The sequence below is a fragment of the Spermophilus citellus genome, assembly GCF_964194105.1.
Source record: "Spermophilus citellus genome assembly, contig: SCAFFOLD_262, whole genome shotgun sequence".
Taxonomy (NCBI): domain Eukaryota; kingdom Metazoa; phylum Chordata; class Mammalia; order Rodentia; family Sciuridae; genus Spermophilus; species Spermophilus citellus.
The window spans coordinates 183,301-195,385 of record NW_027672777.1 but is presented as its reverse complement, the minus strand read 5'-3'; the positions used below and the strand labels follow the sequence as shown (position 1 = coordinate 195,385).

At 31.1% G+C, this 12,085-nt stretch overlaps 1 long non-coding RNA gene across 1 annotated transcript in view; it reads right to left on the bottom strand.

Moving 5' to 3' along the window:
• Window positions 1-401: 401 nt before the first annotated feature.
• Window positions 402-12,085, bottom strand: part of LOC308640631 — a 31,930-nt gene continuing 20,246 nt past the window's right edge. Inside the window, exons 2-4 of the long non-coding RNA XR_014020319.1 lie at window positions 9,304-9,430; window positions 3,509-3,587; window positions 402-493 (exon numbers count right to left, since the gene is read on the bottom strand). This is a non-coding gene — a long non-coding RNA (uncharacterized lncRNA). The remainder of the gene's footprint in view (window positions 494-3,508; window positions 3,588-9,303; window positions 9,431-12,085) is intronic.

The following is a 12,085-nucleotide window of genomic DNA, read 5'->3' as shown; positions in this document are numbered from 1 at the left end:
TTTCTGGTGTTCAGGAAGGTGTGATTTTTTATTAAAAGCTTTGACACTTTCTTTACATTTCCAGATTTTCTCTCCAGTATGATTACTGTAGTGTTTAAAGAGGTTTGAGCAACACTTAAATACATTTTCACATTTCTTCAATTTGTAAGGTTTGTCTCCATTGTAAAGCCTATTGTTTTTAGTAACACATAGAATTTGAGTAAAATATTTTTCACATTCTTTACTTATGGAGGATTTATCACAGCTCTGATAAAGAATTGAGGAATTTTTAAATGCTTTTACATATTTTTTTAACTTGTGGAGCTTCCCACCAATATTAATTCTCTGGAGTTCAGAAATACTTGTAGTTTTATTAAAAATGATTTCACATACCTTATAGCTGTAATTTGTTTCTTGATTGTAAAAGCTTGGATAAATAAATTTTGGATATGGATTAAAAACTTTTTCACTTTTCTCATTGTAAAGCTCTATTAAACGATCACATGGGTGATTTCTAGGATTTAAAAAAAGAAGAAAATTTTAATGACTTTCACAGAATTTACATTGTTTTACACCAAATCTATTATGCTGCAAATTACCTAGGGTAGAGACTGTCTACAGGTCCTAAAATATTTATCATAAATATATGTCTCTCTGAGTATCACTGAGGGTGTTTTTAAAATTCTTTCTACTTTTAAATTAAGCAATATTAGGTAAGTACAAATACTCCCACATCCATTATAATTCCATGCATTGCCACAAGGAGAAATTGTTCATTTCACCATTTTTGTAAAGTAACAGACTACTAAAACTCAGAAATTTCTTCTTCACCTTCTTTTTCTTCTATCTTGTCTAAAGAAATATTTGTGTATATTTACTCAATGGTGAATTTTAAATTATTCCAGTGACTAACTAAAGCATGAAATAGACTCCATTGCAAATTTTTCATTTTTTAGAGGAACAATATAATTACAAATGCTGTTCAAAAATGTTTAAAAGCACACACAGGTCCTCAAATGTGACTGCCATATGTGTTCTTGTCTCTCTCCAGATTAGCCAATGCCCCACATCCTGACAATTCCACCTTTCCTCCAACACACTATTGTCTAGTTTTAATTTGTTGGGAATCCTGCAGGCACTGGACATATTATTGCCCTGATGTGCCAGAGCATTCTTCATTAAGCCAAAGAGCAAACTTCATCTGAGCTTGGCTGCTCAACTTTCCAGCAAAAATATCTATCACTGAGGGTGTTTTTAAAATTCTTTCTATGTAACTAGCTCACTGAAATAAGTTAGAGAATACTTTTGATTTGATGAAAACATATTTCTTGAGATGCACAGGTAAGTAGTCCTAGGGCCTCAGAAAAATCTAATGGCAACAGAATTTAGTTCATTAGGGACATGTATAGGATCCAGGAAGTCTCTATTTCTCACATTTGGAAAGTTTTTCTCATTCCACCCAAAACCACAAAAATGCATAGATCTTTTGGGATATTCACTTGGAGTCTGGTCAAAATCCCTGTTGATATGAAAGATGAAGCAGTGCATATCAGATGGAGCTGCTGAAAGATATCTATAAACTGTGCATGAAATTTTAAAAAAAAAGCATGGAAGCCGTTAGGGAAAAAAGTCTGGTATATGGGAACTCACAGTTGAAATCCAGCTGGTTTGGGACTATCCAGTACATGTTATATACTACCTAGTTTTGTCTAAATTAAGCATGGCACTGGAGATGGTATCATCCATTGGAGCCATATAGTCACTTAGCATCACAGAGATGGGTGAGACATGTCAGAATGCCAATCAACCTGTCTCAAGAAAGACTCTTACTGTTGAAATCTTATTCCTATTTTGATGCACACTCCCTTAAATAAAGAACTGGAAAAATTATCTAGCAATTGATTTTTAGAACTTATGAGGTGTAGAGAATCTATTCTCTATAAGATGTTTACCGCTTTTAACATAAGTACTTGCCTGGTCTTATATTCCTTTACTAATTATTTCAGATATTTATTTTTTTTTTCAGATGGCTCATCACCTTCCAAAAAAGAAATTACTCAGGTGGGATTCTTGATGTCCCATGACATGGAGTAATTATGCTAACTTATGAGCCATAAATACATTGGTAACTACACAAAGACTGCTTCAGTTTGAATTAAAATTATAAATAAACATTTACAAGCACCTTTGACTCAAACTATCAAGTTTCAGGGAGAAGGTTCTACAAAAGTGGGCTTCTGCAATGGTAGACAGAATCATGAAATGACAAAGACATTATAGATCTTTTTTTTTTTTTTTTTTTTTTTTTTTTTTACTTACAGAGGAGAAGTTTAATGGTAAGCCATTCCTCATTCAAAGGTTGTCTTAAGTCACCACTGAGGCTGCTTTACTTTTCTCAAAGGGTTATACAATTATTAGCTTAAGCCCTTCATTGTTCTTCATTTGCCCCACACCATTCCTACTACTTCTATCTCAGGCTTGTTTTATACCTCTTAGCAAGATCCCAGAAAAGTGTCAGAAACCTTTCACAATTCTCACAAGACCCTCATGTCTGCTTTTGGGGTGTGATTCCTGCAGGCCATTTGGGCTGTGGGCTTTCTGGGAGACTGTCCTAAAAGTTCCTGGGACTTTCCTGTGTTTGGATTGTCATACATGACAGATAAGCTGTATGCTTATTTGATGTGTTTTAGAAAGATTCAACTGCTTCTCTTCTTCTTTTTTTTTTTTTTTGCTTAATTATTATTGCATTTAAAAGCAATACCTACCAAACTTTCACTGTAAGCACATTTAATTATTGAATTGTTCTTTTCAACAGAAATGTCTTACTAAGGCTTGTTTCAGCATTTCCTTAATCTGCATGTATTTCTTTTAAGTAGAAATAGTATGCATGTGTTTAAATTAGACAATTTGTCTATACTATGTAGAAAATCTCTTTTTATTACTTTATAAAAAAGACAGATTAGAATGCTGCAACTTTAAATTAATGATTTGTACACTTTTCTCTAACCTGCGCTTATGTAGAGATTATTAAAAGTTTTAAAAACATAACTGACTATAAGCATTTTATAACTTTTGAGTTTTTTTTTTTCATTAAAATGCCTATTTCTATTTTAATCCTATTTCTAAAGCTGAGCAAACTGGCTGAGTCTTTATTATTCTAAAGGTATTTTTAAGATACAGCTTAATAATGCCCTGTAAACATTGTGTAAATGTAATTTGATACATGTTTTTGCAATTTAAAATATTGTGTATTGCAAGTGGTTTTACAAAAAATACTGAGTAGTAAAAATTTTACAATTACAATAGTGTAATTTAAAGTTTTAATGAAAGAAAAACTGAATGGCACTAGATGAGCAGTCAGTCTTCTGAGATTTTTGTAATAATATAACCTGATGAACTTGTAATTTTTTGAATAAATAATTTTCATGTTTTTTTTTTCCATTCATTAAGACAAATTTTCTGAACTTCCCTCTCTTTCAATTTCAATTTCTTGTTTAAAATGAAGTATTAACTGCCCTGCTTTCCATACCTTTGCTTTTTCAAGTTTTGCAAAAAATATTGTATTTCTTGCTCTCCTGAAAATTCTTGGTTTTGATTAGAAGACATACCTAAAAAAAAAAAAAATAGAAAGTTATTTCACTTACTATGGTGAATAACTCTGCAATTATATAAAACTTTATCAAAGTGGGGGGGAATAGCCACAGAACAGTATGATTCAAGGTGATTTTTACTCAAGAAATACACTGAATTTACTACAAAATGATGACAAAAGCTTTGAGAATTTTGAAAATTATCTTAAGAAATTATAGCACCACAGATGAGGACAAAATGCAAACTGACTAATATTACTACAACAATGTCAAATCATAGCCTTTCACTTCAACATATTCAGAATCCACCTGTGACTCAAATGTTTCAGGAAATGAATATCTTTTATTTGTTTATTTATATTTTTATCTTTGGGGGGATTATTTCATAAGAGAACACAGGGGTATTCTATCACCAAACAAGATCCACAGGCATTTCTCTATTTCTATATCTATATACTTTTTTTAAAAAGACAGTTTATGAAAAAAGATGCTGAAATTTATTTTAAACTGGCATTCCACTGTCTCAGCTTTTCAGTTATATGGAATTAAATTTATATATCATAGCACATCACCTTTTTTGTTTACTTTGTAACTTCCAAATATTTTCCAAAATGACTATAATGATCTAATTGAACAGATTTTGAATAGAAATGTCCCAATGAAGATAATAGCTCACACAATAAAAAGTATAATCAACTCAAGCAAACAAACAATGTAATACTAGTAATTTAGAGTTCAAAAATTGATGTTGTTAATTATCTAAGTAATGCCAGAAAACCACCTGACATGTATTTAATAAACTAAATATAAATGTAGAAAATTGAAAAAAAAATAGAAAAAATAGCAACAGAAAAGTTAGAAATTATATACTAAAAATATTCTTTTAAAAACAATGTCTCAGGCTGGGGACACAGCTCACATGTTTGAATTCTTGCCTCACATGCAAAAGGATGGGCTTAATCCCCAGCACCACACACACACACACACACACACACACACACACTCTCACAAATTAGAAATTTGAGGAAGAAAATATATCAAAGGCTAGAATTAATTAAAATACACAGGTACTGCTGGAAGATGTGGTACATGACTGTAATCCCAGTATCTGGGGAGACTGAGGCAGAAGTACCATAAGTTCAAAGACAGACTCAGCAATGGTGAGGCACTAAGCACCTCAGTGAGATCCTATGTACTTATATAATTCCAAAGTAATGATAAAATAAACATTGAAGGTAATAAAATAAAATAATCACCATAAAATCTATGAAAAAATTGATGTTGTTAAGGCAGTTTTTTTTTCATAGTAGAAAAATTTATAAAAAATCAACAAAATTTGAAATCTGCAGAAATAAGTTCTTTCTCATCAGGAATTTAAGTAGAAATAAACTAATTTGTAAAAAACTAAACAGAAAACAATGTGATTAACAAGAATAAAACTAAAAGTATATTAACTATGTTAGATGCAAATTTACATAATGTTTTCTTAAGATATAAGGTCACAAAAGTCTAAAAACAAAAAGATATAACAAATGTTACATTCAAAATTGCAAAGGTGATAATAATTATATAAATGAGAGACAAAGTACAATATCATATAAAGATAAATATGACTAATCACTGGAATACAATCATAGTCGAAATATTTGTAACTCCAATCATATTTTTTATATATAGAAAGAAATCACAGAAAAAAATTCAACAGCATAAAAAGCAACACAGTAATAGTAGGATACATCGATCCCCAGTTGATGTAAATAAAAAAAAATATCATTGCATTAGTACTCAGGGAATGAAAATACTTCAAAAAGCATTAAAAACTAATTAGGTTTACAGAGGCAATCTTCTTTATAGTGTATGGAATATTGTTCCAAAGAGATCAGGGTAAAAATACAAAACAAATGTTAAATATATTAAAATATAGAAGTTGCTTTGTAACATAAAATAATAAGTTGGAAAGCAAAAGTGAAAGTGATATTCAAAATTTATGAATATGAGTTTAAAGCCAAATTCAGCAATTAAGCAAGGCCCTAAGCAACTTACCTAGGCACTGTCACAAAATAAAATATAAAAACAGCTGCCAGCTAGGCACAGTAATATACACCTGTAATTCAAGCAGCTTGGGAGACTGAAACAGCAGGATTGTGAATTCAAAGCCAGCCTCATAAACAGCAAGGTGCTAAGCAAATCAAGGAGACCATGATTCTATGTAAAATAAAAAAATGGGGCTTTAGATGTAGCTCAGTGGACAAGTGCCCCTAAGGTCAATCCCTAGTACCCTTCCCCAAAAAGAGCTGTTGATGTGGCTCAGTGGTTAAGCACCTGTTCTTAGAAATAAAAAATGCCAGTAGCACCCCCAAAAATCTAAGAAGACTATGTAATACCAAACAATCAATATTATTTTTGTGTAAACAAAATAAGTTATTTGAACAATTCTTTAGAATATTCTTGGCACATCAATAAGTACATATACTAAAAAAATTTAAATAGTAATTCCTGATATAAAATAATAAAAGCTACAATATTCAATGGAATGAGGTTAAATGAGAAAGCCAAGGGTAATAAAATTGAAAGTATATCAATTAGCCCTCAACTTGATGGTCCAATCAAAATATATTTACAGACCTATTCTCATTTAACAACATTCAAAAGAGACCAATGTGGCAAGAAAATCAAATATCATTTCAAATGACTACATGAAGGCAATTTGGAATGAAAAAGTTAAAAATCTTTTCAAAGATAATAAATTATATAATATCTACAAGGATCAACATTCAGGAGAGTATGTTAAGTAAAATAGTAATTCACACCCCCCAAAAAAATACCAGGTAATTCTACTTCTGAGAGATATCTACTGTAGCCAAATATAAAGACCAAAAGGAATGGCATTAGGGATGAAAAAGTAAGGAAAAGGAGAACTTGTTTGAAGAAAAAATGTGATACAAATTTTCTAGTAAAAAAAAGTTACAAAAAAATTTGAATGAACAGAACTGACCAGTAAATTTAAAATATATAAGATAATAATTCAGCAAAGATATACAGTTTTGAACACAATTACATATTTGACAAATATATAAAAGATAAAAGAATTGTAAACATCTTTATGGTACATTTAAAAAGCTAATGTCTTACTCCTAGACAAAAGAACAGATATATATATGTAGAGATGATGAATATGCCATTAATTCTAGCTACATGGAAGGCTGAAACATGGAAATACAATTCCAACTTTTGCCACTTAGCAAGAGTCTATTTCAAACTAAAAGTCAAAAGGGGGTGATGATGTAGCTCAATATTACAAGAACCTCTGTGTTCAATCTGCTCTATGTGTATGTGTGTATGTGTGTATGTATGTGTGTGTGTGTGTGTGTGTGTGTGTGTGTGTATGTATGTGTGTATATATATATATATATATATATATATATATATATATATATATATAAACAAACCTTAGATACATTACATGATTAAGCACAAAAGCAGAGTAAATAATCAAGGCAATATACAATTATATATAAAACAGGGGTATTATTTGTACTTGTAAGTAAAAGCATGGAAAACTTGATTGAAAATTGGCATATGGGTCACATGCAGTTTAATTTTATCTAATGTTGTCCTAAAGTGACAAGTCATGATAATTTCTATTCAATTATTACATATAGATATAAAAACAAAAACAGTATCACTAATGTGAGAAAACATAATGAACAACACTGAAGCTCTCTAAAGAGTGAGAGTCAAAAAAGACACAAGAATTAGAGAAATGTTACCTACAATATTATGAATAATTGTATTACAATAGAAATCTTTCTTTTAATTTTTGTAGCCATAGATGGATAGAATGCATTTATTTCATCCGTTTATTTTTATGTAGTGCTAAAGATAAAACACAGTACCTCACATGTGTGAGGCCAGCCCTCTGCCACTAAACTACAGCCCCAGCCCTGAAAATTCTTCTTTAAACCACATTGATCAGCTATACTTACAGAACCACTAGGAGCAGGTATTGTGAAATACTGCTATTCATTATATGGCAGAAAAACTTTACAGAATATTCAATATAAGCATTCATATAAAGTTCTGATGAGAAAAATTTGAATGAATAAATATTTAAATTATATTAAAGAAACTCTCCTGTAATATTAATATCTTACAATGGTTTGCCTAGAGATATTTGGAAATGAGCAGATTTTCTAGGGAGCCTCCAAATGCAAATAAATGCCAGGTTATGCATATCCTCACAGTCATTGTGGAATAATTTGTAGGGGTGACAAGACTTTGTTTCCCCACCTTAGAATGCCCTGCAATTTTCTCTAGGAACTAGTCAAGTAATTAAATACATGTGTAATGTAAATCTGCTATGGCAGTGCCCTGCTTGAAAAGGCTCTGCACCAGAGTATTATCAGCCTGAAACATAATCTCTGGCACACAACTCCTTGGAATAAAGAAACTCTCTTTTTAGACAAGCACAATGGTTCACTGAGTCTAAATCTGTCCATAAAACAGTAAGTTTATACAATGGACTTTCTTAAGAGCTACACAAACTCCTAACACTGCACATTGCAACTTAGTATATAACTGATAAATAAGCTACATAATGTTGCTAAGTTTGTAATCTACCTAGTAATAAAGTGAACAGTATGTACTAGTGATACCAATGACCTAAATTAACCTGTTGATATAAATAAAGCTTGGCAGTTTGGCCTCTGTGTCACTATGCCACATTTCCTGTCACTTATCTATGTATTCTTTTGATTTTCTTTTTTTTTTAAAGAGAGAGAGAGAGTGTTGTGGGGGGGAGAGAGAGAGAGAGAGAGAGAGAGAGAGAGAGAGAGAGAGAGAGAGAGAGAGAGAGAATTTTAATATTTATTTTTTTCGGTGGACACAACATCTTTGTTGGTATGTGGTGCTGAGGATCGAACCCAGGCTGCATGCCTGCCAGGAAACCAAGCTACCACTTGAGCCACATGCCCAGCCCCTCTTATTTTGATTTTCCTACAATATTTTGTTAATTAAAATGTAGGGAGATCACTGAAGAACAAGAAGGAGCTTAAATAATTGATATACATGGTAAACAGAGAGTATGAAATGCTCTTTAATGATTGCAACTGAAACAAACCAAGGTTTGAAAAAACATTTTCTGTCAGATTTTAGCTTATCAATTAACATTTTAAAATGTGAATTCCTCTTTAATTTTGGACCTCTTATCTGTATTCTTTGCTTCATTGATTTCTACCTAATTTGATATGTCTACTGTCACTTTTCTCTTCAAATCCCAAGGTTATTTCATTGGAGACCAAGTGGTGACCAAAGATTACATTAGAGATATCAATATTTTTTTTGATGGAATATGTCACATTTTGTTATTTTCTTGGTAACTAAAGAAGTCTTTTTAATGTTACCCTCATTAGGAAAAAAAGAAAGAGAAAATATCCTATAAGAGTCTACAAAATTATTTTCTCAAACATTTTTTTGTAGACAAAAACACTAAAATGCTTTGAAACCATTTTCATTCTCTACATTGTAATCACTACTTAGAAAAGATAAGTTACACCTAAAAAGAAAAAAATCTTTAATATTTTCTTTTCTACATAAACAAATGCCCAATCTTTGTACTAAAAACAAGAAGCAAACTTTTTAATGCAGAATAGAAGCTACCATAAGATACTCTATAAAGTTAAAAAAAATAAATATTGGTTTTTAATTAAAAATTCTGAATGAAATTTAGGCTCACCAATAAAGAGTAGGTTTTTACAGATCTCTAACATCACATCTCCATATAAAGTCTGCTGAGAAGGGTCCAGGAATTTCCATTCCTCTTCCGAAAATTCAATGACCACATCCCTTAATGTCAATGGTTCCTGAAATAAAAATGAAGAAATACATAACACATAGACCATATGATTAATGACATAGTATTTAATTTCATACAAATTTTAATGAGAGTTAAAAGAGGTGGCTTTCACAAATGGCAGTGATGTCAACCATTCAATAAGATACATTTTTTTTTGTGGTGCCCGGGACTGAACCCAAGGCTTTTTGCATGAAAGGCAAGCACTCTACCAACTGAGCTATATCCCCAGCCCCAATAATACATTTTAAGCAGTAAAATTGGTGGATAATTTTGGTATAATGAAACCCAGCCAGCAGCACATGTAAAGCAAAACACTGAAGCAAAAAAAGTGGGAAAAAATCCAACATAATTCCAAAGGATAAATAATAGTTGCAATTAATTATTGAATATTCAAAAGAACAACAACAAAACAAATCAATGATACTTGAGATATGCATAGGAAAATTGTAAGTAATAACTATACTCATATGACAGTGGTCACCTTAGTGTGCAGAAGACATAAGAGATCACTAAAGACACACCAAAACTTTCAACAGTCCACATAATTATTTGAATGTTTATCTTCAAAGTTGTCTATCTTCTCATTATTTAAATATACCATAAATCTATACTGTATTTTAAAAATTACTTTTACAACATCACAACTCACTTCTAAAACAAAAGAATAAAATTTTTAACTATCAAACTATTACAAAACACTTAGCTACTTGGGTCAACTTGAATCACACGGCACAAAGTTATAACAAAAAATAAAATTAAAAAAAGCAAATTAATTGAATAGACTATTAATCTCTCAGTTCATAAGGAAACTGACATATCAGGTTTAACACTCCCAGATTTGTAAAACCACTCTCACTGTGAAACTGTATCCTCACTTGGCTCATTTCACAGTAGAAATTGAGAGAATACTAAGCAGTTAAGAAAAAAAAAATTCTGAAAGGCTCTTGCACCCTAAATGCCTCTCTGACAGCTTGGAAATACTCCTTTTACCAGGGTCTCAGTTATCACTAGTGAACAAACACATACATGAAATTACTATAACATTCTGATCTGTGATGTCTTTCTTCTGATTCAGCATTATTATTATTATTATTTTTAATTTAAAGATTTAATCCAGGGGCACTCTACATTTCAAGAAGTTTTGATTTTTTTATTGTGATAAATGGGCTTACAATGTTGCTTAGGGTCTCTGAATTACTGAGTCTTGAATAATATTTACTTTTATCCTACCTCATTTTTCCACATCACTATGAATACAGGTTTGTGCCACCTTTTCCTGACTCTGCAACCACTTTTGATACCAAATGTGCAAACTTGCACAACAACCAATATTTCAACAACTAGTAGTCCAATAATTCAGTTCTGATACCATCTAGTACAGATCCCACAAGTTTGGTGTTCCCTACTATCAAATTTTACTAACTTAGGTGCCAGTTTCAAGCCCCAGAATAGAACAATATTCATATTTATAATTAATTTCCTATAAATTAGGGGTCTCTACATTTATTCACTCAAGTTACTTATTCTGATAAAAAAGAACACTTATGTATACCAGCTTGTTATAAATTATATAAATCTGGAAGATGACAATTGAAACCTTACATAGAATCTAAAAAAATGTCAGAGGAAAAAGGGACAGAATATAGGCCATTTGAGGAAATAAGTGGTTGAAGATATTACCTCCAATTTTTATGTTCTGCCATAGAAGAGCCCCTTTCCCAATAAGATTTAGAAGATCCTCACTATTTTAAATATGCTGATTCAGATACTCATTCTGAATATTCCCATTGTTTTACATAAAATAATATTTAATTGAACACTTTTACATTCAGGGGTAAGAACAAAATATTTGTTAAAAAAACAGGTTGGTATTCTTTAGATAATTTCCTTTATATGAAAATCTAAGAATACTGAGCCGTCTCATGGCAGTCCAAACAAACATACACACAATTTTCTTAAAACTCCTAAGTATTCATTGGCTTCAGGGAAAAGGATACTTCATTTGGAGTTTTGATTTTTTTTTTTTTTTTTTTTGGTACAGGGGTATTCTACAACTAAGATATATTCTAGACCTTTTATTTATTTTTTTGAGACAGTCTCTCACTAAGTTGCTACACTAAGCTTCAGGTTGTGACATGCCAGATTGTTGTGATTACTGGCATGTCACAATATGCCCAGAAAGATATGAATGCTCTAACTTCCTTTGGTCCATTTTCATTTCACCTTATTTATTTGCTATTTCTTCTAAAAAGAAACCCTTGACAGCCTAATATTTTGGATGCATCCATATCTTACATTTGATAAATTTGAAGTATTGCAAAATAGATTTAGAAAAACAAAAGCTGCTTATAAACTATCTCTGAATTTTTTCCAATCTGACATTCTAGAAATAGCTCCACAGCAATAAAAATTATAGCCACAGATACAACTACGATCTCACTTACCTTCAATGATGTTCTTTTTCAGGCTCAAAAAATTACCTTAGTTTGAATACAATTTTATTTGAAATTTGCCTCTATCTTTTCTCTTTGGCAACTTTTTTTAATCTTTCAAATGTTAGTGATGAATTGCATTTTATAGGTAATAAAAATATTAGACTAAATGAGACATGCTAAACCCACCATCCTATTTATTTAAATATTTAGTTACCACCCCAAACTTG